Genomic DNA, 25,947 nt, shown 5'->3' with positions numbered 1-25,947 from the left:
GCCAGAGCGAGCAAGCACAAGACAAATGGGTAGTTTAAAGCAGAGAGACTGATGAATGGTGGCGTGAGTGGGCTAAGGAGATTGCTAGAATTGGACAAAGACGAGGGATGACAGAGATGGAGAAAATTGGACACTGACCGTTTCAGGGAAGACATTTTTGATGATATTAGCTTTAATGAAGTGAATGACATGATACTAAAATGAGAAAAACCGGAGAGATGAAATTCAACAAAATGCACATAGTACTGATTCTGACTGTTGTGTAACTGTCTGAGAGTATCAATCAGGAAATGTTTTGTTGGGGGCTAGAAAATTGCTATATCCCCAAGTCTGCTGACTGTACATTTTGAATAACTTGTGTATGACCAAAACATAACGATAGATATATCTACGCATGCACAGGAAAAAAAGACTAACCAAAACATGGTGTTCACCAAGTAATCACATACAGGGACCGCAGTACACGATGACATGTATTATGCATGTTTTCTCTTGGTTTTATATTGTTTGTGAAATTTCTATAAATTATTCAGGAAAGTGGTTTTGAAATCCCCTGAAATGTTTTAGTGAGATGTTTTACAGAGAGGCATTTTTCTGCAACATTAATACGTTCCTCTGTCGATGTTTTACGACTTGTCTCCTAGCAGTCTCTGACACCGGCATCAATAACATGAATTTGAAATTCAGATAAAATGATCTCTGTGCACTCATATTCACAGCACACTATTTATAGAATATGAATAATATACAGTACTGAAAGTTTTTTTTCAGATTTCATTGTTACATAGTCTTGTTTGAGTCTTTTCTTTTGGCTAGCCTGAGGGTGGAAAATCTGCCCTGACATGAAATGCCTGACATGATTTGACAGCACATTTGATAAACAAATCCTCTGAAGGCACGTATTTTCCCCCTCATTCTGCGCAAACATGCGTGTATATGTGTGTTAAAGAATATATGAACTCAACGCTCAATGCAAAATCGCCCTTTGGCTACAGTCAAAATCCATGCAAAGCAACAAAAAGGGAGGGGAGAATAAGGGAAGGAGTGGAGGCCAAGAGACAGATGGAGAGTTGGACAGTCACTTGCTGGAGAAGAGGGGAAATGTGTTGCCGTCAGTCAAGTCAAGTCAGTATTGGGTTAATTTGCATGAATACATTAGAAGGCTTTCTTTTTTCCTTTCTCAGAAATATACATCATCTGCCCATGCATGTGTATGAATCGTTGTAAGAGACCTTAACCCGCATCAACCAGCTTCTAAATAAATGGAAAAAAAAGGTCAAAAAGAAGTCTAACCCATTTAATTTGGCATGAACCCTGTTTTCACTTTTTGAATGATTAAATTACAACCAGAGAATTAGTTGTTAACACTAAAAAAGGTTTCTCTTCGAACGCTAACAAGCCTGTGCTTTGGTACAACACAATTCTCTTTTACAATCGCTTTTTGGTTCAAACCTTTGTTTAATTTCTTTGCCTACTTATCAACACATTGCTCACATTGATCATTCAGTGTTTTCTTCACCAACTTCCTCCTTGGCTACCCGTCTTTCTCCATCAGTCGATATCTTTTCGCTAAATGTAGTATTTTTTTACACTCCCTGCCTCTCACATCAATTGCCACATTCTCTCCTTCATAAGCTTTCATCAGATCCACTCTGAAGCTTATTTACAGAAGTGTATGTCCTACCCTATTGTTCCTCATTTATTTCTACAAATCATTCAGCTGCAGCTCAGTCCTCCTGCTCTATTTTTTCTTTTTTTCCACAAAGATTGCAGCTCTCCCTTGACTCTGAATTGACCCTCCTCTCCCTTTTTTCCTCCATGAAATATGTCAATCATGCTCTTAAATACATAGAAAAAAAAACCGGAGTAAAGACTTACTCATTGGCTTTGTAATTCAACGAACGTCTGTATTTCAGTATTATTTGTTTTGATCATGTAGCTGAAAGCAAAAAGGAAGTGTGATGTGTCTGTGTGTGTAAATGTACATGCACATGCCTAGCAATATCTAAAAGTGAATGAAAAAGGTGTGATCAACCAGGGTATTGTTGCCGATGGCTTACTTACCTGCTCAGTCTGTGCTTTTCAAATTGCAGTCTTGTATTTTTTCTTTCTGTCAAGCCTGTTTGGAGAGGAGTATTAAGTGTGTTTGTGTGTTTTTAAATTTATACTGTACGTGTTTGCGTGTGTGTGTGTGTGTGTGTGTGTTTGTGTGTGTGTGTATGTGACTGGAGTTGTCACTGTGAATCTTGGTGTGGAAGAGCTATTTTCCAGTCTCCTTAAAATTGTTCAGAAGTGTAGCCTCATTCCCTGGAGCGGTTGAAAATTCCTCAACTTGGATGAATGATGATAGGGATGATGATAGCCTGTTCTCCAGGGCTTCACAAGTAGCAACACCAGCATGGCTTAAGGCCCCCTTGGCACCCACATTTATGTATAGTGTATGTCTCCTACTGCTTGGCTATCCCTGTCACTCTCTCTCTGGGTAAGGGGTTTTTAGGCCTGCCAACTCAAGTCATCTTCAGTGAGGGTCCAGAGGCCTGAATTACAAACCACCCCTCCACACCAAAACGGTACAGACAGTCAGAAGACGATGGAGGTCTTAAGGGTGCTTCTTGGAAATAAAAGCAATCCTGGATATTCAGTACACAGTGGGTCATGCAGTAGTTTGACCGTCTCACGCTACACAAGGGCACAATAGCCAAGAAAATCCCAACAGAGTCCTTATGGATCTTTCGTCCTTTTACTTTAGGTTCTATACTAATTGAAAGAGTGAATGCAAGACTATATTTCGGCCCTTCGATGGAGGAGTTTGCCTGGTGGACTTCGGTCTTCAGTCAGGGGCTTGGGGTCGTTCGCTTTCTTTCTGTTTGATAAAAATCCAGATGAGGGCATGCACTGTTAGTTGTCCATTCGCTGCAGTACGATGATTGCCGGCCACAGGGTGCAGTGAAAGAAGGTCTCCCAGAGCTTCGCTTGAAATGGGCCGCCGCCTGTTATCCTGAAGGTGTGCTTCTCAGACGTTTGCCTTGGCAGGATAGCATAAATGTGCTTCAAACTGAAAAGACAGAGCAGATATATGACATTTTAATTTGATAATATAAGGCATGAGATCAAAGTGGAAAATCAGTAAATTATGCAGTGTCATATTTTCAGTCTTACTTTTTTGAGCAATGATCGGGGATTAGTAAATAGTTTTAAATCAATTTTTGATGTTGAGATATGTTACTGATGATGGCAAATCACAGGGACAGGAAGTTTAATATGAAGTAGATTGATTTCAGTGAAGGGTACTGACTGGTGATTGCTTTTTTTTATAGCATGTAGTAAAATGTCTCGGATGATTATTTTGCTTGTGATAACATGGTTTTTACAATTTAGCGTGAAAATCAACAAGCCACAAACAAGATCGAGTGAATCAAATTTACATAGTTGCCAGGCTGCATGATGAGAATATATTAAACTCATCCACTGCATTTGTTAAGGGTCAGTTTATTAACTTCCTCTGTTTAGGGGAGAATCAAGCTGATGTCCTGGGGTGCTGTATAAATGACTCCAGGATTTGGTTCCAGCCTTTCTTGCTTATGACACCCGTAAAATGCTGTAATGCATGTGTTTACTTCCTAATCCCTGACTTCTTTCACCTAGTATGAAGAGCATATTTGGTAAAAATACCATTCTGTAACCTTAACCCTTTGCAGCTGTAACCATAGTGCTGTTGAATATTTGAACCAGTGTTGTGGTGAACTGCATGGATCATCTCATAACTACAGCAGACAGGTGAGCACTTACTCATGTTTGGAAAGCTTTCTGAGATGTTAGAGGCTATGGGAGCAAGCGCGATCTTACAAATTCTCTGATGCTATCTCAAAAAAAAAAATTTTCAGTGCTTGCATTAATCACATCCTTATGTGTCTTTTTTCCTTATAACATCAGCTTTCAATGAATGATGCCAATATGTAATGTTTCAGTGTTGGCACAATATGGACTACTAAGATGTAGGGCTGAATAATTATCCCCATCTGAATAGTTATACCTTTTAAAATTAAGTGTCTCATGAAAATACTTGTTGAAGGTCAACACTGTATACGAGCAACACTAAGCTCCCCAAAGACACAATCCTCCCATTAAGGTAACTGTCTTATATGTTTTTTTTTTTTAAACAAAGCATTGGAGCTTTCATTAACTACCACACGCTAAGTGCTTGTATCTTGAGTGCAGAATCGAAACCCCAAGTGAACACTAGCTAGAAATATAAGGTTTTCATCAGGAATACTACTGAGTGCAGAGAGATAGATTCATCAAGGCCATTAACTGCTCTGCTGCTCACATTCGCCTGCTCACTTCATCCCAGAGTAAGTAGACTACGTATCCAACTGGGAAATTATCATGCAGTTTGCTTAAACACAAATGAAGACAAATAAAGCCGTCCTCATTTTCAAAGGATGCATGCAGTAGCTGAGAAATACTTGGTCTGTAGGGTTGTGTATGTGAACGCGCATTATGTATCATTGTCATTTGTATGTATGCTTGAGAAACTCATAATTTTTGCGCCACACAATGTTGGGTTTGTTTTTCAGCTGGATATTTTCAGCAGTCCTTCAAATGGAAGAAATGTGACACAATGGCTATGCAGTTTATTGAGATAAGTGTGGCTGTACGTGTGGTGACAAATTGTCCTTTTTACAAAACAACTCCAGAGTGACAGCTAGTGTGTGGTCTAGTGAGCTAATGTATGTGTGCAGAGTGCGGCAAACATCCTTAATGAAAACGGCTGTACATAACACAGAATGCAAAGTAGACATTGTTTGCCAAACCACTTGATTTTGTGGTATTACCGGAGAAGCAGTCCATTCATAGCGGTCCAGACCATAGATCCCAAACCACTGGACCACAGACTGGTACAAGGCTGTGGACGATTTGGTATGGGACCGCAAAGAAAGTTGTTTATCATATTATATTATATGATATAATATTATAATGATATTTGTTCGTTTTCTCGGCATTTTATTTTGAAAAAGTGCAACTTCTGCCTGCCCCTCACTTCTGCACTTGACTGAGGCATCGGTTATATCCATGCATCAGTGAGTTGGCAAGTGAACCCCGGCTAAAATGGCCTGCACACAAATGTCACTGGACAGCTTATTTGAAAAGGGAAAAAGAGCCGGCAATGAGACACGCTAAGGGTCTAAGAGTGCCAGCAAAAAGAAAGCTGCATTTTAAACCAAATACCAAGAGTCCTACTTAAACTACGGGCTCATCACAACAGGTGATTGACATGCTCCACACATACCCTGCATAATATGTGATGACTCGCTGGCTAATGAAGCCATGAATACTACTTTGCCACAGAGATCAAGCACCCTGCTTTAAAAAACAATGTCCTTTGGACTTTTTGAAAGAAAAAAAGTGAACATGAAGGACAAAAGTAATCATGGAGGGCAAAAACAAGACTACAGTGGTAATAAGGAACACACTTTGAGTGTTCCCTCTCATTCTGCATTACGGTGAGTAGATAATGATGTGATAGTTGTGTAGTAGTTATTAAAAAAGCATACTATAAGTTGTAGTGGTTACATTTACATTCCCCCTTTATTTTAATTAATTACTGTTTTTTGGTGCTATAGAAGTGTTTGCAATATAAATGCAACATAGTAAAATTCTTGTGTAATATATTAGCTTTTCTTATCCTTCAAATCACAAAACTCATCATAAAATACCTTCGTTTTAGGAGTGTGCTTACAGAGTCATTTCCAATTTAACTCATTAATCAAGATTTCAAGACTTTAAATTTGATATCATCATGCGCAAAATAATGGTCGATGCCACCTTTAATAGTTCTATTGTTTTGAATTTACAGGAAGCTGCATGTCTTGTCCACTACTACACATCCATTTTACACTCATCTTTGCTGCCCAAGGCATTATGTCTGGCTGAACACTAAACATCAGCAGCCTTTTCACAGCTCGCTGCCATTGCCCATTAGCCATCAGTACGTGAAGCTCTGTTGCTGGATGTGGAGGCTGTCCTTTACAACTTTTTGTCATGGATTTTGAGAACAAAGCTTAACCAGAGGGAGTCCAACGGGGAGGAGGCGATGGGGGGAAGTATTTGAGAAGAGACTGTTGAGGTGAGAGTGAAACACTTGCCATTTAAGTGAGGGAAGGATGAACAAAGCTCTTCTTAGTAACTGGAGGTCTAAATATTACATTGTATATGCTTTTTTTTTTTTTTTTTTTTTTTAGTTCCTGGCATTTACCAAGTCGGTGGATCTGTTTCCCTTTAAAAATACAGACCATACAGAACTTTTGAAAGGTGACTAACGGCAACTCAATTAATATTGAGCCGGCTCTCTTAAATGGATCGCTCAAGTTTCTTTGTCTTAATAAGACTGACTAATAGCCCCTAGCTTTTACAGTATATGTCATTAAAAAATGAGCGATACAATTAAACATTTTGGATGAATATTAAACCTGTATTACTTTTTTAGCATTATTTTTAGCATTATCACAATTAGTTCTGCTTTCATACTTATCATATGAGTAAAACACTATATACACTATATTTTATTTTTATAAACCCCCCAAAAATTTCTCAGTTAAGGTCTACTGCCTTCCTCTACCTTAAACCAAGCATGAGCAACACGTTACCCAATCCGAAGAATGCTGACACTTGATGGATCACCCAAAATCACTATTAAAAAACAATTTTAAAAAATACTTTGGACTGAAAACCATACAATTACAATTGTAACAGGTAGCAAGATGGAGCGCTAGCCAGGTCAACAAGTGTATCCACTGGGGAATGCTTGGTAATGCTTCCTGTTGAGATTTATCTCACTAGCCGGTGAAGATTTGTAATTTATTTGCATTACTATTCTTTTTGAACTACAAGAATCAAGACTGTAAAGTGCACGTATCAAATACATTCATTTGGTGATGTGATTGTTTTTGTAAATGGCCCTGATGAAGGATCCTTTGGGCAAAATCATAGAACAGCTCTTACAATCAAGCTGAGGGTTAACTTGAAATTTTTAGGTCCCGTTCTCTGATTGACCCGTCACGGCACAAATTTCATGTAGAACTTGTGTGGTCGTGTGAATCAGAAACAGCACAGCACAAGCCGTTCCTCAGGGGGACGATCACTTTGCTCTTGTGAGCCAGTCACTGACGACTCCGTGGCCTCCAGGCTCTTGAACTTGTGCCTCTGCGAGATCATAGTGTTCTCACTTGTCTTTTTTTTTTCTCCGGTTCTCATTTTGTCCTTGCTTGCACAAGCCAGTTCAAGGGAACACGCATACACACACACACACACACACACACACACACACATAAACCGTATATATGATTCTGGCCATCTCAAGCATTTCCTATTTTTGCAGAGCTGTTTACTATGCTAGCTCCCGTTAGGGTGATCAAATAGTGACTGTGCTAAGTGGCAATAATTAGAAGGAGTAAGCCAACCGTTAAAATGAAAACTCAGTGAGGCAAACAAGGGGAAAGGAAGGATGCAAAATAGTTTTGTGAGAGATTCACTTGAGGAGAGAGAACTTCTGGAGACTTTGACGTGAACATGGTCCTTTGTAATCACAACCTTTTTGTTGACTTGAGGATGCAAATAATTACAGTATTTGATAAATCAATGCAATGGGTGCCTTTTTTCATTTTCCAGTGACCTTTGCAGCTGAGGAAAATTAATTTTCAACTGTTGCACACTGAGATAAAAATAATGAAGAACAATAAAACAGCCAAGCAATAAATCGCAAGCAATAAGTATAATGGTGCTCAGCTGTCTCCTGCATTTCTTTAGAACTGTTTTATTGTATTTTTTCATTGGCTATATTGCTGTGCATAGTTTGCGGTGAGGCCAAGGTATTTTTTAGTGAGTTTGAGAGATGCTTCTAACACTCCATGTCAAATTTACACAACAAATTTGTTGGATAAAAGTGTGTAGATAAGTATGTAAAAGTGGTGAGATGCAGCAAACTTTGCCGCATTTATTTTAACCCTTTCTGGTGACCTCTATAAATGACATATAATAACTCACAGTCTGAGACTTCAAATATACATATATGTATATGGATTAGGATAATCTAATTCTGAAATTCTGATAGTCTTATATATTTTAGGGTCTTAAGGGTTTTTACAGTGAAGTCTTAACTCTGTTGGATTCATCAAATCGTCAGTCAATTTAATTAAATGCATTGCACTGCTGCACAAATTAAATCATCAATCAGATGCAGACCCATATAGTGCACGTAAACGTATTCCAGACATTGAATTGAAGTGAAAACAATTGAAAAAAACAGACAGATTATTTAAACCACGAATAATCATGGAAAATAAGGAGCATAAAAATTACCCGATAAAATTAAAGTGCACTTAATTAAGAGCAATTTGGGATTTTTTTACCTACAAAACTGCAGTGTCTCAATTTCAACTGTTTTTTTAATTTAGTTATTGCTTGATAGGAGGAGCACAATGTAAAACCAGATTGTTTGGAGAAACAAAAGAGTATTTTATATATTGTATTTGCTTATTTAATTTCAGCTTAGTGGATAGAATTATCAGGAAATGTTGTGTCTTTTCTTTAAATTTTTATAATGTTTTTGGATGCACATCTCTCAATGCAAATCTCACAATGACCTAATGCTGGTTACGGAACAGATATGTACAAATGACTGTCAAAAGGAACTGAACTTTGAACTTAAACAGGCGTTTTAGTATGTGTTTGAGTTTCTATCTGGCTGAAAATAAAAATAAAATCAATGCATAATATCAATAAAGCAACACGTGTAATTAGACTGAACATTTTCAAAAAATATAGTCATAATAAACATGAGGGTGCAACCAAAAAATGTCTCTGAGCTAACATTTTCAAACTGGCCCATACTTGAGGCTGTGCCATGGTGAGCACGCTGCTTTACGCTTCATATTAAGACTCACAAAGACTGTCTCCTTTGACGGATGGTCCATCTGTGGTCAGGATCTGGAATCTGTCCCAGTTTGGTCACCAGGCAGTCAAATTGTGCCTCTAACAAGGGTCGTGATCAACTATTACTCCAAATTTATTGTGTACTAAAGTCCTGTAGAGTTTTGTGATTACCCTAAAAATCTCAAAGTGGGCAGTTTTGGGGGTACTCCTTATGAAATAGGCCAAAGGTCACCACAACATACAACATCCCCTGTTGGATGAATGATTCCCATTTCTTCATTTTACTTCCAGAACCCTCACATTTTCTCTTTAATTAAATAATTGCTTTAATTCTGGTCGAGATCTCTCTTGTGAATTCCCCATCTTGATTGGGGGTTGAGAGGACGCAATCTATTTTTTTTTGTTCTCCTCCAAATTGCTATATTTCACTTGTAAAGTAAAGAAAAGTAACACCTTTTGGCAAGAAAATAGGCAAGCTAACTTCTTTAAGGAAAATGTTCTTCCACCATTATTTGCTTCCCCTACAAGTTATACGCATAAAACGCATGGGAATGGGACCCAAAAGTGTGCAATTTGTGTTTATCTGTTGTGTTAAGGTTTGCATAAGTGGTCTCTGCAGACATACTCTCCTCTTTTTGGTTCTTTTTAACAACTGTCGTGCAAACTAAAGTCACAAAAGGACCATCAGATAAAACCCAAACCAAAAATAAGTAAATGGGAAAAAAAATTGCTGCATTTATTCAAAAAAGCTAATCCAGACTCTCTTTTGTTCCCCTACTCTGATGTCTGCCATCTGTATTATATCTGCATTTTTCCCCAAATTAAAAACACTGTAGCGGGGATTAGCCAGAAAATTATCAACATCAAATCTCCATTTGCATCAAGCCTTTGCTCCGTCAGGCTGCTTGGGACAAAAATGGAAAATGGAAAAGCAAAGAAATGTGACAGCTGTGACACTTGGCAGTCCGCTCGCTCTGTGTAAGGTACGAAGCAAGGAGACGAGAATTGAGGGAGTAGGAGCTAGGGATTAATAGTTATGAGGCTGGGGACCAAAGTCTGAGTACTTTGTAATCATGCGGCTGTCTAACCCCAGTGTTAGCGAGGTTGATGAGCATGCGTCCCTGCTGACACACACTCACTCTACATCCACTCTGCTGAATATTAATATGGAGAAGAGAATTCCTCTGAGTCCCATTGTCAGACGGTCCTATTGTTCTCCACTGGCCTCTGCTTTGCTGGTGTCTATCTGTGTTTTTAGTATTAATGCGTAAGTTGGTGTCTACATTGTGTGCTTATGCATATTATGCCCATGTATTCATAGCTTGTGTCTGTCGGCTGCAGCAGAGCAGCAGTTAAATTGGTAGTGAGGGAGACGGGGGGGGGGGGTGTTTGCAGCCCTCCACGGCCCATAAAGACAACTGGCCAGAGAACACTTGGGCCGGCCATTGGGGCTCGATATTGGCAACTGTTTCACCAAGGGGCACTATCACTAAAATGAACACACTCATTAAAAAGGCCATGTGTGCGCTCGCAAAAAATATGTGGTGTGTTTGCAGCAAGTCTCTTCGGAAGCTCACAAAATATATGGCTGCACAAATGCTTGTCTTTCATCAAATTGTAATGTGCTGGTTATGATGTTTGACTGTAGACATGGGTCCATATATGCCTATATCCACACTGTGTGTGTTTTGTGTGCATGCGTGCGTATGTCTGTGTGTGTGTAGGCGTGCCTTTGTATCTTTATGGATTTATGTGTGTGTGTGATGGTGACTGTTTAACTACCCCACACACGTAACAATCCCATCTCTGCCTCCCTGTTTCTCATTTACTGAGCCAGTGCCAGAGAGGAGTGTGTGGAAACAAGTGATGGGGGGAGAAAGCAAAAGAGAGATGGTGAATTAGAGGCGGCGTGAAGGAGGGGAGGGGTGTAGAGGTTTATACAGGAAAAATGAAGTGAGGCTGGAGTAAAAGGGGGAGAGGACAAGAGAAGGGATGGCAGAGAAGAGCGAAAGATAGAGAGGCAGAGGCAGGAAGATGGGGGGGGGGGCAGAGGAGGAGGCAGCAGATTTATGAAGCCATTGGACTGTAATTTGGAGGCAGAAATTACCATCAGCCCGTGCAAGGTTTAAAGTCAGTGAAGCCTGAATCCTGGGCCTTCCTTTCTATGTGTGTGTACGTGTACGTGTGCGGGCTCATGACTGACTGCGTGTGGCACAGACAAATTGATAGCAAATGTGATGCAAATAATACGACAAAACAGACAAAACTTCCTTTACACGCAGCAAATGCGGGCCGCGCATGTATGTACGCGCACATGTTTCACGACCACTCCATGCATGAGTGATGCGACTACGCGGCATTACAACATAACCCAGCATTCATATTTAACAGCTCATATTTCATCTATGCTTGAAGTCACAGATACTGGAACACACACACACACACACACACACTGAAATCTTGTCAGGCTCAGAAGGCCAACACTAGCAAAATCAGTGGAGGGTGTCGGGTTGGATGGAACGAAGACTAGAGGGAGCAGGGTGGGATAGACGCAGACAGAAAAAAAAAATGTCAAGTAAGAGAAAGGTATAGGTGGGAAATGAAAAAGAAAAGAGGAAGCGACTCTTAAGAGGGGCTAAAAAGGAGTGAGAGGGATGTGACTTGCTTTTTAACGCAGAAATACACAGCTTCCATTTAGCATGCGTTGGACAGAGAAAATGAGATGAGGGAAGAGACAGAGCAGGAATAATCAGCAAAGCTCTGAGAGGAGGGAAAAAATTCAATATGCTGCTTTTTTCCTCCTTTAAATATACAATTTGCTGAAGAATAAAATTATCATTATTGCTTACTTTTCCTTTCATTTATTCCACGGCAAGACAAACGACACTAATTAACGTATAACAGTGAGTGGTCTCATCACCTGTCTGTGGCGCTTAACTTCCAGGGTTTTTGGTCCTCATGGAAGCTGTGATTATTTCTAAAAATAAAGTCAAAATGCGAAAAGTGTAGAAGGGTTCACACATTTTATAAAATGGTTAAACAATTTTTTTCTCCCACTTTAATTTATTCATGGTGGATTGAAAATAAAAACCTTACAGATCCTAGTCTTTTGGGGAACTTTCTTCAGATACTCATTTATATTCATTTAACGTGTAAATGAGAATTCACTGCAGCTGTTTATGCCTGATTATGAAAATAAAACACTGTTCCATGTTAATTCTAATAAAGGAACATAGAAAGCAGTGCAATAGTGCAGTTTATTTCATTTTTTCGATGTTGTATGTGTATATGGGCTAGTGATGCTAAAAATTGGAAAAAGGGGATGCTTAAAAAGTTTGGTCAATTAATCTTGTTTCTTTCTTTTTTTTTTTTTGCATTAAATCACTGATGTTCTTGCTGTGTTTGCAAAACACGGCAGCCCTTCTTCCTCGCAATAATGTGACACAATGAATTGTAGACACTTGTGCAGCCCAAGCTGGAGCTTTTAAGTGTCTTGTCTGGGATTTGGAGCAGAAAATAATATCGCAAATACATGAAGAGGTGTGTAACAGTCCTCTAGTAGGTAGGGCAATAATCTTGTCCAGACTCCTCCATTCAGACATCGAATAAATGACAGAGGTAATAGTACTGCTAGAGCAGTAAAGTACCTTCTAAGTGGAAATAATGTGCCGAGGTTCTTATCATTTTTATTTCACATTTGATCTGTTTTATTGTGTTTTTTGGCACATTGAGATTGTAAGATGCAATACGCAGTGAAATGTAGCTCTGTGCTGTTGTTTGTAGCTGAGCACTAGAGTCCCTTAAATTACAGCTACAGGAATGTTAGGCAGCGCTCAAAAAATGAGAGCATTTCATCGCCGCGTGCATTGAAGGGAAACATGTCGCAGTGCTGATAAACGTCCGGTCAAATGTGTTCGGTGCGGTCATTATCGTGTCGTTTTTATCAGCCTCACGAGCCAGATCTTCTCCCCAGGTATAGAAATAAACCTACACGTTCAGCTTACGCCGTTTTGCACACGGACACAAGCCGCTAATTTGACCGAGGCTCCGGCACTAACTTTCTCTGATACTCACATAGCTTATTTTTTTTCTCTTCTTCTCATCAGTGATGGTGATAACAACAGCATTATAAACTGTGAAAAGACCAGATCCCACCTACACTCTGTTGCAGCCTTTGTCTCTCTGTCTTTTCTGCTTCCCTCATTTCTCTCTTCTCGCTCACAATTGCGTCAATTATCTCTGAATTTATTTATACGGTATGCTCCGTTCAGGCGGCTATATGTTCAGGTGTTTCGAGTCCGCTATTATTTCCGACATTCGTCCTCCTATACTACCTCATTCTTCTCTCTTCAGCATCTATCTGACACATTCCTTCCGAATATCTTTTCTCATTTGTTTTTCCCTGGTCTCTGCATTTCCTCCTCTGTTTTCTCCACAGCAGACTATCTTTTGTCTCCCTATTCCACTTGCTCATAATCCCCTTTAGCGCATACGTTCAGGTTATTACAGTCTGGTGTATCTGAATGAATGTTGAGATATTTCCAAACCATGCATATTAAAATCTTTTTCATCGCTTCATTTCTCCCACAGTCTGTGTGTATGTGAGCAAGGGGAATGGTATTTGCCGTTTTTTTTCCCCTGTACTTCTGTGCTATCGGCAAAGTGACAGCAAACCACTGTGAAACCAGTGGTATGTGGGAATGGGTCCTGAAAACCTACTGTCAGAACAGGAGACGGGGTAAAGAGGGAGCGAAAAGAAGAGAAAGAGAGAAGATAAAGGAGAGAGATGGAAGGAGAAGAGGCAGGGAGACAAAGTAAGCTGTGAATTTTTTTTTTTTTTTTTTGCAACAGAAAAAAAAAAATGTTTCTGAAGAGAAAATGAATAGCGGAGGAGGGAGAGACTGCTGCTGGAGGAGGTGTTGGGGAGGGAATGACTGAATAGTGGAAAAAAGGAGGTGAAAAGGGGAGCATTGCGGTGGATGAGAAGGACCCTGCTTGTCACGAGAGAAAAGGCAAAGAAGGGAATCATTGAAAGAGGCAAAGATTGGCAGAAATGTGCACCCTGATACGCACGTGACAGCCGGGGTGAAGATGATTTGCATAAATATAGCCGGAAAACTGAAAATGCTCGCGGTTTCACTTTAAGGCGCACCAGCTTATAATTAAAATGTTAAAAGTCAGGCCTCATACGGTGGGTTGCAGAGATGTCGTGCAGATTTTTACACGGCAAATACTATTTTGCAGGGAGGCAAGGGGGACGAATCTGTCCGGCCAGTTCACCCACTCGCCTCACGTCAATCTTAAAGATGCTGCTGGCAAAAATTCTTTCAATTAAATTCACCTTTTCAATTAAATGACTCGATTTCAGATGAAAATAAATACACCGATAGATAAACAAATAAACAAAAAGTGACGACAAATTAATGCTTCCTTAGCCGGACAGTAAGGCCTTTGCAACCCCAATTAGACCATGGGACATCAGTAAAACCCTCTGAGATGGAAAGCTTTTGAGTGGGTAGCCAGTACCTTAAGGCAGGGTGAGGTAGGTTTTATTGCAGGTTTAACAGACTGACACTCCTAAAGCTGTGAGTAAAATACTCCCACATAACATTGGAATGGTTTTCCTGGTCCACCATCTGCGGTAAAAAAAAAAACCAACCAAAACATACGAACATATGCGGTAGCAGCTGTGAAGGTAGAGCCTCCCTCACATCATGACCCGACTGCATCTTTTGAAAAACAAACTGCTATGATATTGGCTCTACATTTTAACCTTAAATACCTTATAACTGGTTTATAACTCGTGCAGGAGACATACCTTAAAAAAAAAGACGCAGATACCCATCTACTCCCAGTAATATGAGATGATATGATATACCCCATCTGTCAGCAAAACACACACATTTGCACACAGCCCAGCATGCATCTCATGACAGTATGTGGATAAATAATCCCATTAAATATGAGTGAGGGTTTTTCTCGCTCAAAGCATTTACACACACGCTCATCATCTGTCTCTTGCTTTGAATGAGGTATGCGCATGAGCAATTTACAGGCTGGAACCACCACCACATTCAAACACCTATACCTACACCTGCATGCACACACACACACAGACACACACACACACAGACACACACACCTGATCCTTAGATAGGTCAAAATAACTCTTGCTAGGTTGAACTTGGCACTTATGCCTTCCAAGCAGAAGCACTGAAGTCTTTTGATGTTATTGGTAGGTTAGCTTATGTGTGTATGCGTGTGTGTGTGTGTGTGTGTGTGTGTGTGAGAGAGATGACATTTGAAGCAAGCCGTTTTAAATCCAGTAAGCTAGGACGTATGTGGAGCTTCCAAGTAGCACGCTGAGGCAGGTTTCCAAAGGTTCAGATCCACCTGACAGGTTCTGTTACCTTTCACCCACCACACTTAATCTCTTCCTCTAATATTTCCTGTCACCTTCTATTTCATCATTATCTGCAGTAGAAAAAAAAGGGTCCTCGGGAGCTCATTTTTGTTTGTGTCAAGAAAAGAAATCTTGTAGAGGATATTTGTTGTGCAGCGTACTGTCACTTTGCAACGTAGAGGAACTAATGCAACACCTGTCACTATTGAGTCATTCATTATTTTTACAGTGTTGCCCCTTGTTTCTCATTATCAAGAGAAAGTGAAAGCAGTGTAGAAGAGGTTGCAGATAATTCTCAAACCTTATTCTTGTGATTGAGTCAAGCCGCAATCCCTGCATTTGAGAGAGATCTATTGGAATTGAATACATCAGGCCAAGCGCATAGTCTGTCACAGTTGAGCACCATCCTGCCATGCAATGCTGATTGTGTGGATTAGGCAGTAACTGACTCTTGTGCATGTTTACCTTGTTCTTTTATCGTCTTGGATAATGTGTCACTGAATGCTTTCCACTCTTTGTCTTGACTCTGCTGGCGTACGAAGAGGTAATTTTTGCATTTGGTTTCATTTCAACGGAAATTTGGCTTTCCGGTCCAAATCTGGAGATTCCACTTTTAGTATAAGTGCAAAAACAGTCACACCATAAGATGTGATGGCTCAGTAACTGGGTCTCAGCTATTTACGTGCCCCCCATTTCTTGCGGTACTCACTACAGTGCTGGTTTTGTGAAAAATTGGAATAAATAAATAACAACACTGAGACTGACGTACAATGAATCTGAAGGCTATGCGCTGAGATACAGGCACAGTAAATCTGCCATTCATCAGACAAAATCAAGAAATTCTGTTTATTCTGAAACAGCTAATATAGACTGTATGTATTTATTTAGCTAAGGCATTCTCTATAAATTCAGTCAAAAGCAGAGCATTTTCATCTACACATGATTTCAATAATAAAAGTGAAATTAATGCATAGCAAATTCTGCAACAAGTGGAAATAAAAATTGAATATCACCTTGACATGATCTTTTATAGTGGACTTCTTTTTTTCTTGCAATAGATAACTGTTACTCATAGAATTATATTCAAAGTCTCAACAGTTGCACTTCATACAAAAAATTACTTTTTTTGGCATATTGACGAATTTATTTAATTTCTATGTAATCATGCTGCTTATTAAAAAAGTAATGAGAGAATGCAGTTGGTAAATTGTGAATTGCTAACCTTGAAAAGTCAGCTAACACCAGCTGAAATTAGCCAGACGTAATTCCATCATCCAAATGAAATGCTTTAAAAAAATAAATAAATCAAGAGCAAGAATGTGCTAGACACTATCCCAGAAAGAAACAAAAATCATCAACAAACCAACAAATAAAAAGAGAAAATAAATCACATGTCAGGAAATTCAAATTGTTTAAAGCATTATGTAGCACTTTAAGTTTAGATGGAAGACATCATGTCAGAATTTTGTGTGTAAATTCCATCAGAGCTGAATATTGAATTTGTTTTTAATTAAATCTTTTAAATAGTGCAATTGAATGGTATACTCATTTTTTTTTTCTACTTGGCCTGAAAACAAGACACAAAACTATGAAAATTTGCGTTGCACTGACTCCATCATGAAGATTCTGCATCCGAAATACATTGGTATTAACATGCACTAACAAATCCCTGCAGATGTCTCTATTGAGAAAAACCCATCTATTGAGTCTATCACGTTTCATAATCTAGATAGTTGCACAAAACAAGTATTAATGAAACAATACATTAAATGTTTAATACGAAAATTACTACCTTTGTAAGCTCATCATAATCTGTTACCTTCAGCTAAATTTGCTTGGTTTACCTACGAGCCCTCGCGTATCTGAGCCTCTCCATTAATTTTCCGGGCATTTGATCCAAAAATCGATGGAAAAAGAACTGTAATTACTCTTTGCCTCAAATTTACTCTTGGCTTATTGCATACCTCATGTCTTCTTTTTTTTTCTTCTCTTCAATTATTATATGTTTTACTGCATTATCCATTGTAAAGTAAACAAACAAAATCATTATTACTTCTATCCAGTATTTGACTTTGACAAATATGCACTTTTACACCTGTTTTAGAGAAAGCAGTGAGCACTAATGCTAATTGAGTTGAAACCATTAGTCTCTTTGTGGCAAAATAATCTGAATTTGGCACAATCCTCATTCTTTCACATCGCCGCCATTGTTTAACAGGGTTCTTTAGAACTGCTGGCTGATTGCATTAGGCGGCAGATACTTTAAAATAAGTGATTATTCCATAAGAAAACCTAATAATCCCTACTTGAGACAAATTCACATTGAAAAATATCACTTTGATGTTATTCATTTATAATATTCATGTTAAGCCATTTGTGTAATGTCTTTTTTTTTCGGAGGGGAGGGGGGGGGGGTCACAACAATCTCACTTTTAATGTAACAGCTAATTCCTTGTTTCTTGTTATGCCCGGTATTTGAAGTGGCATTTAATCAGAGGTGCCAGGTGCTGTGAATTCATCCTGCTGCACAAACACAAGCCTTCCTCTGAAGGTCTTTCTGTGTGAGCCCTGCTATCCCTGCGTCTCCCACACCAGGCCTCGGCTTCTCTAAATGGACTGACATGCACACAAACACAAAAGAATTGTAATGCAATATAAAACAGCCTAATGTAAGGCCAATGCCCATTTGCGTGTGTGTGTGTGTGTGTGTGTGTGCCAGAAAGCCTCTTAAATTGTTAAAACCTTCCCTTGTGTAATACATCACTTAAAGATTATTTTCTGGCTTGTATTGTGGCATATACTCATTCCAGGTTATTTTTAATCGTGTGTTTTCAGGAGGCACACACAACATAATCTCAAAAGCAGTTTCAGCGCCGCACTCCCCTTTACGGTAGATTACATAACTGTTAAAAGTTACGCCCCACCATTCATTTCTGGTTGATCTGTGAATTGTCTACTCTTAAATGTATTTTATGTTGAATTGTAAAAAGCAAACACTAATCCTTTCTCTTTGTGTGTGTTGGACAGTTGACATTGTCACTATTCTTTCTTTTCTGTCAAAGTAGGCTGTATGAGCGGGGGAAAATGTACATACACTTGCACACGATTGTACATATGCTGCAGGACTCATTCAAATACCTTCAATGGAACAGAAAAGAATAGAATAGGAAAGACGAGTGTTTCCAGAGCAAGTCGCACAATGAGATTTGGTTTTTAACTCTAAAGATGCTCAGTATGAAAGGGAAAACTGTATATTAAAGGAAACAGTAGAACAGATTATAATCTGAGTTTGATGTAGATTATCAAAGTCTTAATTTAGGGAGGTAGAATTGCTTTGATGTAGAGAGATAAGTATTGCATATTCAACAGGTTTGAATTAGATCTGCTAAAAAAAAATCTAATATTCTTGCTATGTGCTTGATTCTGATCTCAAGGCATTGCATTTTATTTGACACACCAACCCCCTGTGAAATTTGACTAACATAGCATGTTGAAATGAAAGCAGGTACGCCGATTTTGAATGAACAAAGAATCTTGGGGAGCGTTTTCAGAGATTAATTCATGATTCCTAAAGTGAAAATAATGTGACATGGTTAACTGATGATGATGATGACGATAGCAGGGGTTTAGTAGTGACCATAATCTCACGCTATGAATGGCAGCATATTTCTTTGGAGTCATTTAGAGAAAACAACACTGATTTGTATATAGAGGGGGAGAGTGGTGTGCACATTATAATTAGTAGAAAGGAAATTGTGTAAAATTATGCAAATGTGTTGGGTGAAAATGGCCTAACAATTGTATGTGTTATTCATACTTCATTTTGCAGACCAGACGGCGGAATTAATTTTGTGTTGCACTAGATTTTTGGATAAATGAGAAAATGGACGGCAGGCTAAAAAAAAAAAACCTTTCTGGGTTTACTGCTATCTCATGATTACAATACAAGAGTGTGTGTGTGTGTGTGTGTGTGTGTGTGTGTGTGGGTGGGTGGGTGTGTGTGTGTTAGGGCGTGCGTGCGTGCGTACGTGTGTGTAAGATGTGTTGATTGGAATCATTCCATATTAGGTACAGTTCAAGAGACATTTCCTCACTTTTTTGCTTTTACAAGAGCAGAGTACTATTTGTTTCTGCTCTCCATAGGTTTCAGACAGTTATTTAAATGAATATCCTGTAATTGTTGTAATTTGTCTCTTGGTGTGCTTTTCATTTACTAGTTTATAGGTGTGGAGGAAAACAAGCTAAATTTGCTGATTATTGCAATACTGCAGAAAATGTCATTTCCCAGAGGGACCGATTCCTTACATATATTTATTTCATTTCATTCAGAAAATATTGGATAAATACAACAGCCAGCCTTTGGAAAAAAAAAAAAAATTGCACTAAGCCTTTTTTAGGCATTTGATGGGAGGATTAATATCAGGGGGGAGGAAATTGTATTTTTTCACTATGTGCAACTGTGGTGGCTAGGGGATTCCAGAATCAGCTGCCTGGCTTGGCCTTATTTATTTATTCCATGTTTGTTTGTATTTTTAACCACCCTATCTCTTGTTTTAACTGGTCTTGCAATTTGCTACCCCAGATAATTCTAGACTTCCTCGAACCTAATGTGCAGTTAAAGAAAAAGAACATAAAATTCGAATGCTTGTGTATCATTTACACTTGTAATTGAATGACTGACACCAATGAGCTTAACTAAACTTCCTGTTTATGCTCATTAACCGACTCACATACACTGTTGCTTAATCTCTTTAATGACTAAATGCAGCAGAAGCATCGATTGGTGATGAGTAAACCTTGTTAAACCTTAACACAGTTACAGTGTTTGGGTCCGCCCTCATGACATCTTATTTAGTGGTAATGTAGTGGTGGGAAAAAACCACTTGCATCAACAAAAATAAAAACACGCTTCCCCCATGTGCGTGTCATGTTTCCATGACACCAAGGCCTCATCTGTTGTCTTTGTTACTTGCATTGTAATTTTTTTCTCTTACTCAATGAGCACGTATTTAAAGACAAAGCCGTCAGAACTGACCGAATAATGCTGATGTCCTGCTGTCGCTGCAGCCTTCCTTTGTCTGTTTTTTTCTCATTAACATAATTTTATCATATAATTAAGAATAACTCCATTTTGGAATAAAGAAGCTCAATTTTGTTGGTTAATGAGAGTGACGTCATGCCATATGTTGGGTTGACTAAAACCGTGCCAGTGACAAAACCAGGAACCCTTTAAGAAAGTTCAGTGATTTTCAGCATCGGTGGAAAAATGGTAAATGGACTGCATTTATATAATACTTTTGTCGTCTACTGACCAGTTTGACCACTTTCAAAAACCCTGTTCCATTCTTACACACTTTTGCACAGGGATTGCAGAGGTGTCAAAGGATGAATGTCAGGGCAAACTTGCCCAGACATTCATATATTTAAATGGCAAAGCCTCACGGACGATTACAGTCCTGTATCTGTCTCAAGTCTACTTGGAAACGGTCTCTCGAGTAACTGTGAATCGGCAAGTAACCGGCAGAATATTTGAAGGCTTCTCAGCCACCCGGGTCACGCCACCCCAAAAAATGCTCAGAGCTACTTAACAGGAAAAGGCAGAGTGCTTAGAAAAAAAAATGCCAGGTGCATTTTTTTTTTCTTCACGGTCTTCACTGCAAAATGATCAAGTACACACTTTTGTGCTAAGAAAAGGACAAAAAAAAAAAAACGCGATCTGGACATGGGCTCTGGGTTTGAAGCTCCGAGGCTGAGATGAAACCGTAACAGTCCAGTGACTCCACAAGCCTCCAGCCTTTTGGGCACAGCGGGGAAACACAAAGTCCTGCTCCTCGAGAGCCCTGCTCGCGCCACGTGCAGAGACACAAGTAAGAAGCATGACGAGAGTAAAAGACGTGCATTTCAGGGGAGCTGATGCAATTGTTTTTAACTGGTCATCCCTTGTTAAATGTATGACTAAGTTGTTATTTGTAATCTCGTGTGCCTCCGGGTTAAACAGTCTAAGAGGAGCAGGCACATGTGATTCGATCATTTGTTAACGTGCACGTTGTTCTGTTTGAAGTACGTTGTAAATCACTCTACTTTGTAGCGTGTCAGTCGGAGCAGAATTCCAACCTTGATGCATTTACATCCCCTCATGTATCGCGAGGAATCATTCTGATGCAGGGGTTGAGCAAACAATGAGTTACATCAAATTTATTATTGAGTTAGTTCACCTGGTTTTATTTATTCTATTAACAGCGGTCTTTGATGGGGTTATTCAGAGTAATTAAACATTGTATGCGTTCATATTATTTTAAGTTCAAAGTTAAATCACTGAATACTTGATTCATTGATTTTTCATCTTACATGTTTTTTTAGACAGAAAGATCGCTACAATGCAAAAGCATACTCCAAAGCGCTATTTGTATTTGTATTTATAATGGCTGTAATATAAAGTCATCCATAAAAGGAAATTATAACAGCATGTCAAGGCACATTCATCGATATGCTTAGTAACAGCCCAGTTCTGGTTATACTGTTCAATAATTTATATTTTGCAGTGAAACATTAATGTTGAATGTCATAGCCTAAGGCTTGAACACAACATTGAGGACAGTCTCTGAAAAGATGTACGTCAATCCTAGAGGTTTTGCAGGTGACGCTTTAGAAAAAAATCAAGTCATACAGGTGACACATATATTAGAAAAGAGGGTCAAATAGCCCCAGACACATTTCATGAGGCAGAGTCATCTCTTTCTTTTGACACCTAACATCTCTGCCGCAGGCCACCAACCGACTGCTTTAATCACCGCTCGCCGTGACATGTGACCACTCGCTGGTAAACGAATGGACACCACCGGGGAGAGCCTGCCCTCGCTTCAGAAGAAAACGCCATATTTTTTAACTCCTAAGGTCACACTGGCAGGGTTTTACATTTGACAGTGTAAAATACATCACTTCCCACCGCTCAGCGAGACAGTACCTTTTTTTCTGCCGTGCTGCTCATTCGAAAAATTAGGTTTACCAACAAATAGTTTTACGTCAACAATAAGAAGGAGAACATGTAATAACGAACATTAGGGCCTTGTTCTGCTTTGCACGGCTCCCTGTCGGACGGTCTGGTTTTCGAGACGACCATTTGTTTCATTCTCACATCTCATCGGTGATTTTAGGTTTATCAACGCCTGTGTTTAAGTATCAACATCTGCAATAATTGTAATAATTCATAATCGAGCAACATGGTGGGGCAGCGGTTATCACTTTCATCTCACAGCAAGAAGGTCCCTGGTTTATTCCGGTGTGGAGTTTGCACGTTCTTTTCATGTCTGCACGTGTTTCTACCGGGTTCTCCGGTTTCCTCCCACACCCCAAAAACCTGCTGCAGGTTCTTTGGAGACCCTAAATTGCCCAGACGTGTGAACGAGAGGGTGAATGGTTGTATGTCTCTATATGGTTTGTGTGTCTCAACCGCCGACCGGTCCAGGTTGTGCCCCACCTCTCGCCCAATGGCAGCTGGGATCCCCCGCAACCCTGATCGCAGGTTAAGGGATATGTAAATTGAATAAAAGAATAAATGCAAAAAGCGCTCTCACAATTGTGAGAGATCTAAATAATAATCATCAACATCCTAGCAATAAAGGTATCCATCTGGTCTACCTGGTTGTTTAAGAGTCATCAGTAAAAATATCATGTGAATGCTTATAAATCTTTCAAAAAACTATTAGATGCTGCTCAGTGTCAAACTCTTATCGTGGCAACCGGACTTGATTTTTCTTCCCTTGAAGTTCTGAACCAAAGAAGCCTCTCGAAGAAAACATCTTCAAGCTAACCGATCAAGTCCAGTTGCCACGATAAGATTTTGACAAGGATTAACCATGACCTAAATGAACCTAGGTAGACATATACCTAGGCTTCTATCCTTTGGATGTCAGATATTTTGGATCACAGACTATATATATGTGACAAGTAGTCAGTGTGTCACAGGTTTAATGACTTGCTGCTCAGAATAGGATGCATTGAGCCTCTACCTGCAACGGTGAGTCTGAAATACTCTGAACCGTCCATGTCCTCCAGGCTCATTTTGCTGGCAGAGCCCTGAGCTGGCTCGGGTGAAGCCAAAACAGGCCAGTTTACACCACTGCAACTTTTGTAGGCAACAGGCATTCCAGCAAAGCATGGGAATACAAGCATATATTAATAGAACTGTCGTGTTTGTCGTGTTGCCCTGATGAGAGCCGAATTTGACATCTTCAGAGTCATTTTACTTAATAATAATATATTTTGCATCCTTACAAGTGGATCTAGGGTTTTCTCTGTAATGTAAACCTCAATACTGTATTAACAGCTACTGTTGATAGACTAAATTATTACCCACATCGATGTTATTCTTTATATAATCGCTATCTGCCGATGCCTGCTTTGTTATTTGGCTTTACAAATGTTTGACCGGCAAGAGATGAAGGATTCTACTCTTTGCAGGCGAATTCTGTTAAATACACCAAAACCTAATCACCTATGCATGTCCCTTTTTGCCTTCCATTCTTCTTATATTTAAAGTAAAGCTAGTGCAGACAGCGTATTTAGGCAAATGGAGAAAAGGCAATTAATTACATAAGTGGAAAACCCCATTTCACAATGCTGCAATGTTACAGCGTTTATTATCAAAGACTAAATAATTATACAAAATGTGAAAAAAGGTAACAGGATAGTCATGGCTTATCATCCATTGGGATTTATGCTCTCATTCACACATAGGTCACTAGAAAATATTCATCTCGATGCCCAAAACCTATGCTCTGTGTTCGTTCTGTTCAGATTTAAAAATAGAACATGTGCTTGAAAAAACACCAGATAGCGATTTTTTTTTTTTTTTTTTTTTTTTCTTCATGCCTTTTACTTCTTTCCCCGGCAAATCAAGCTGTTGTCCTCTGCCGACGTCACTGCACAGACACAGCGGCTGAATATTTGTATAGGACACCGTAATCTGTTGTGTTGAACCGGATGACAGCGGAGGACCAAGTCACTTTTCATTAGCCTGATGTCCCATCAGCAACCTAATTGCTTTGCAAAGTCAGCAGTACAAATACAAGAAGTCTAAAATCTGCTTAAAAGATTAATCTGCCTGTTATAATTTTTTGCATTTAGATAGGGACAGGGGAGGATAACACAAAACAGCAAAGCACTGGACTGTTCTACATGCATGTGAATAGCCACCACATGCGGTGCAAAACAAGTGGTCACTAAACTTAGAAGACAGCACGTTATAAGCAACTCAAACAGTTTACTTTGAATTTCTTAAAATGTGAACAGCTGAGGCAGACGCCCTCCTCCTTTTATATGAATAATACCTGCAACGGATTCTGAGAGATTAAAAAAAATACCGCCATTCAGGCGCACAGAAAAACCACTGCTACCTCGCTGACTGACAACCTCTGTCTCCGGGATCTATTTTTTAATAGTGTTTGCCAATTTGACAATATCAAAAGGTGCATATTGTGTTTCTCCCCCCGAACCCTTTATGGTTTCACCGTGGTGGAAATGGCGAGTTATATAAGCAGCACTCTCCAAGTCAGATGGGTGAATAAGAGGAGATCAAAGGGGAGGCAATAGAGAAAGAGTGTCTGCTTCTTTCTCCTCTTTTTTATTCTTGCCACATTCTGCCACTGTGCAGTTCTCTCTACTGCATGACTTGCCCTGGATTCTCTCTTTCTCCATCCTTCTCTAGAACATTACACTTTAATCTCATGTTCTGTGCCGCTTTCTTGTCCCCCCTCCCACACACACACCCACACACACACACACACACACAACCCCACTCGGTCACTTTGACTGTCATTCTTCCCTCTTTCTCTGTCCATCACACTATCCAGCCATCTCTGTCTTTCTTCTTTAATCCCACGTTCTGTGCAGCTCTGACCCCGAGGATCTCCTTCTAATCTGCTGTCTCAATTCAATATGGCCTGGTATGATTGCTAATCCCACACATACACACATAGGAGTGTGTGCAGATGTATGTTTACAGGCACTTCGACTGAGATGAGTTGGATGACGCAACATTTTGGGTGTTGTTGGTGTTAGTGTGCACGTTAGAGATCAAAGCACAGAAAGCCTGGTGTGTGTGTGTGTGTGTGTGTGTGTGTGTGTGTGTGTGTGTGTGTGTGTGTGTGTGTGTGTGTGTGTGTGTGTGTGTGTGTGTGTGTGTGTGTGTGTGTGTGTGTGTGTGTTGGGGGGGGGGGGTTGCGAGTGAAATGTAATAAGGGCATCTCTGTTGGGGAGATAGGCTTGAAACCCCGTAACAAATTCAAAACACACACAGGTGAACGTATTCACTCCTATGTGGCACACGCGCACGTACACACTGCTCAGGATGTAGCGGATGCAGGAAAAGGCGCGGAAATAATAATAATAAAAAAAAAAAGAAATACGACGGGAGAAAAGCATGCAAGTGGGAATCCTTGCAAAGTATAATCCCTCACTTTAATCTTCCTCATCCAACTCTCTGAAGCCCTGCTGTTAAATCTTTTTTTTTTTTATTATTATTCCCTTCCATGGGTCCAGCAGATAACACGCACGCACACACACACACACACACACATACACACATACACACACAAAGTAAAAAGCCTGTTAGT

At 39.6% G+C, this 25,947-nt stretch overlaps 2 protein-coding genes across 5 annotated transcripts in view; one reads left to right on the top strand and one right to left on the bottom strand.

Annotated features, from left to right (window-relative positions):
* macrod1 (mono-ADP ribosylhydrolase 1) overlaps window positions 1–25,947 on the top strand; it is a 131,445-nt gene that overhangs the window by 36,612 nt on the left and 68,886 nt on the right. The window lies entirely within an intron of this gene.
* flrt1b (fibronectin leucine rich transmembrane protein 1b) overlaps window positions 1–25,947 on the bottom strand; it is a 32,468-nt gene that overhangs the window by 4,880 nt on the left and 1,641 nt on the right. For both annotated transcript variants that reach the window (XM_086158181.1, XM_086158183.1), the window contains exon 2: window positions 2,065–3,055. The gene's annotated coding sequence lies outside the window, so the exon portion shown is untranslated. The remainder of the gene's footprint in view (window positions 1–2,064; window positions 3,056–25,947) is intronic.

Source organism: Fistularia commersonii, chromosome 13 (assembly GCF_037954325.1).
Source record: "Fistularia commersonii isolate RoL2024-O1a breed Wild chromosome 13, RoL_Fcom_v1.0, whole genome shotgun sequence".
NCBI classification, from domain to species: Eukaryota; Metazoa; Chordata; class Actinopteri; order Syngnathiformes; family Fistulariidae; genus Fistularia; species Fistularia commersonii.
This window is presented reverse-complemented; position numbering and strand designations above follow the sequence as displayed.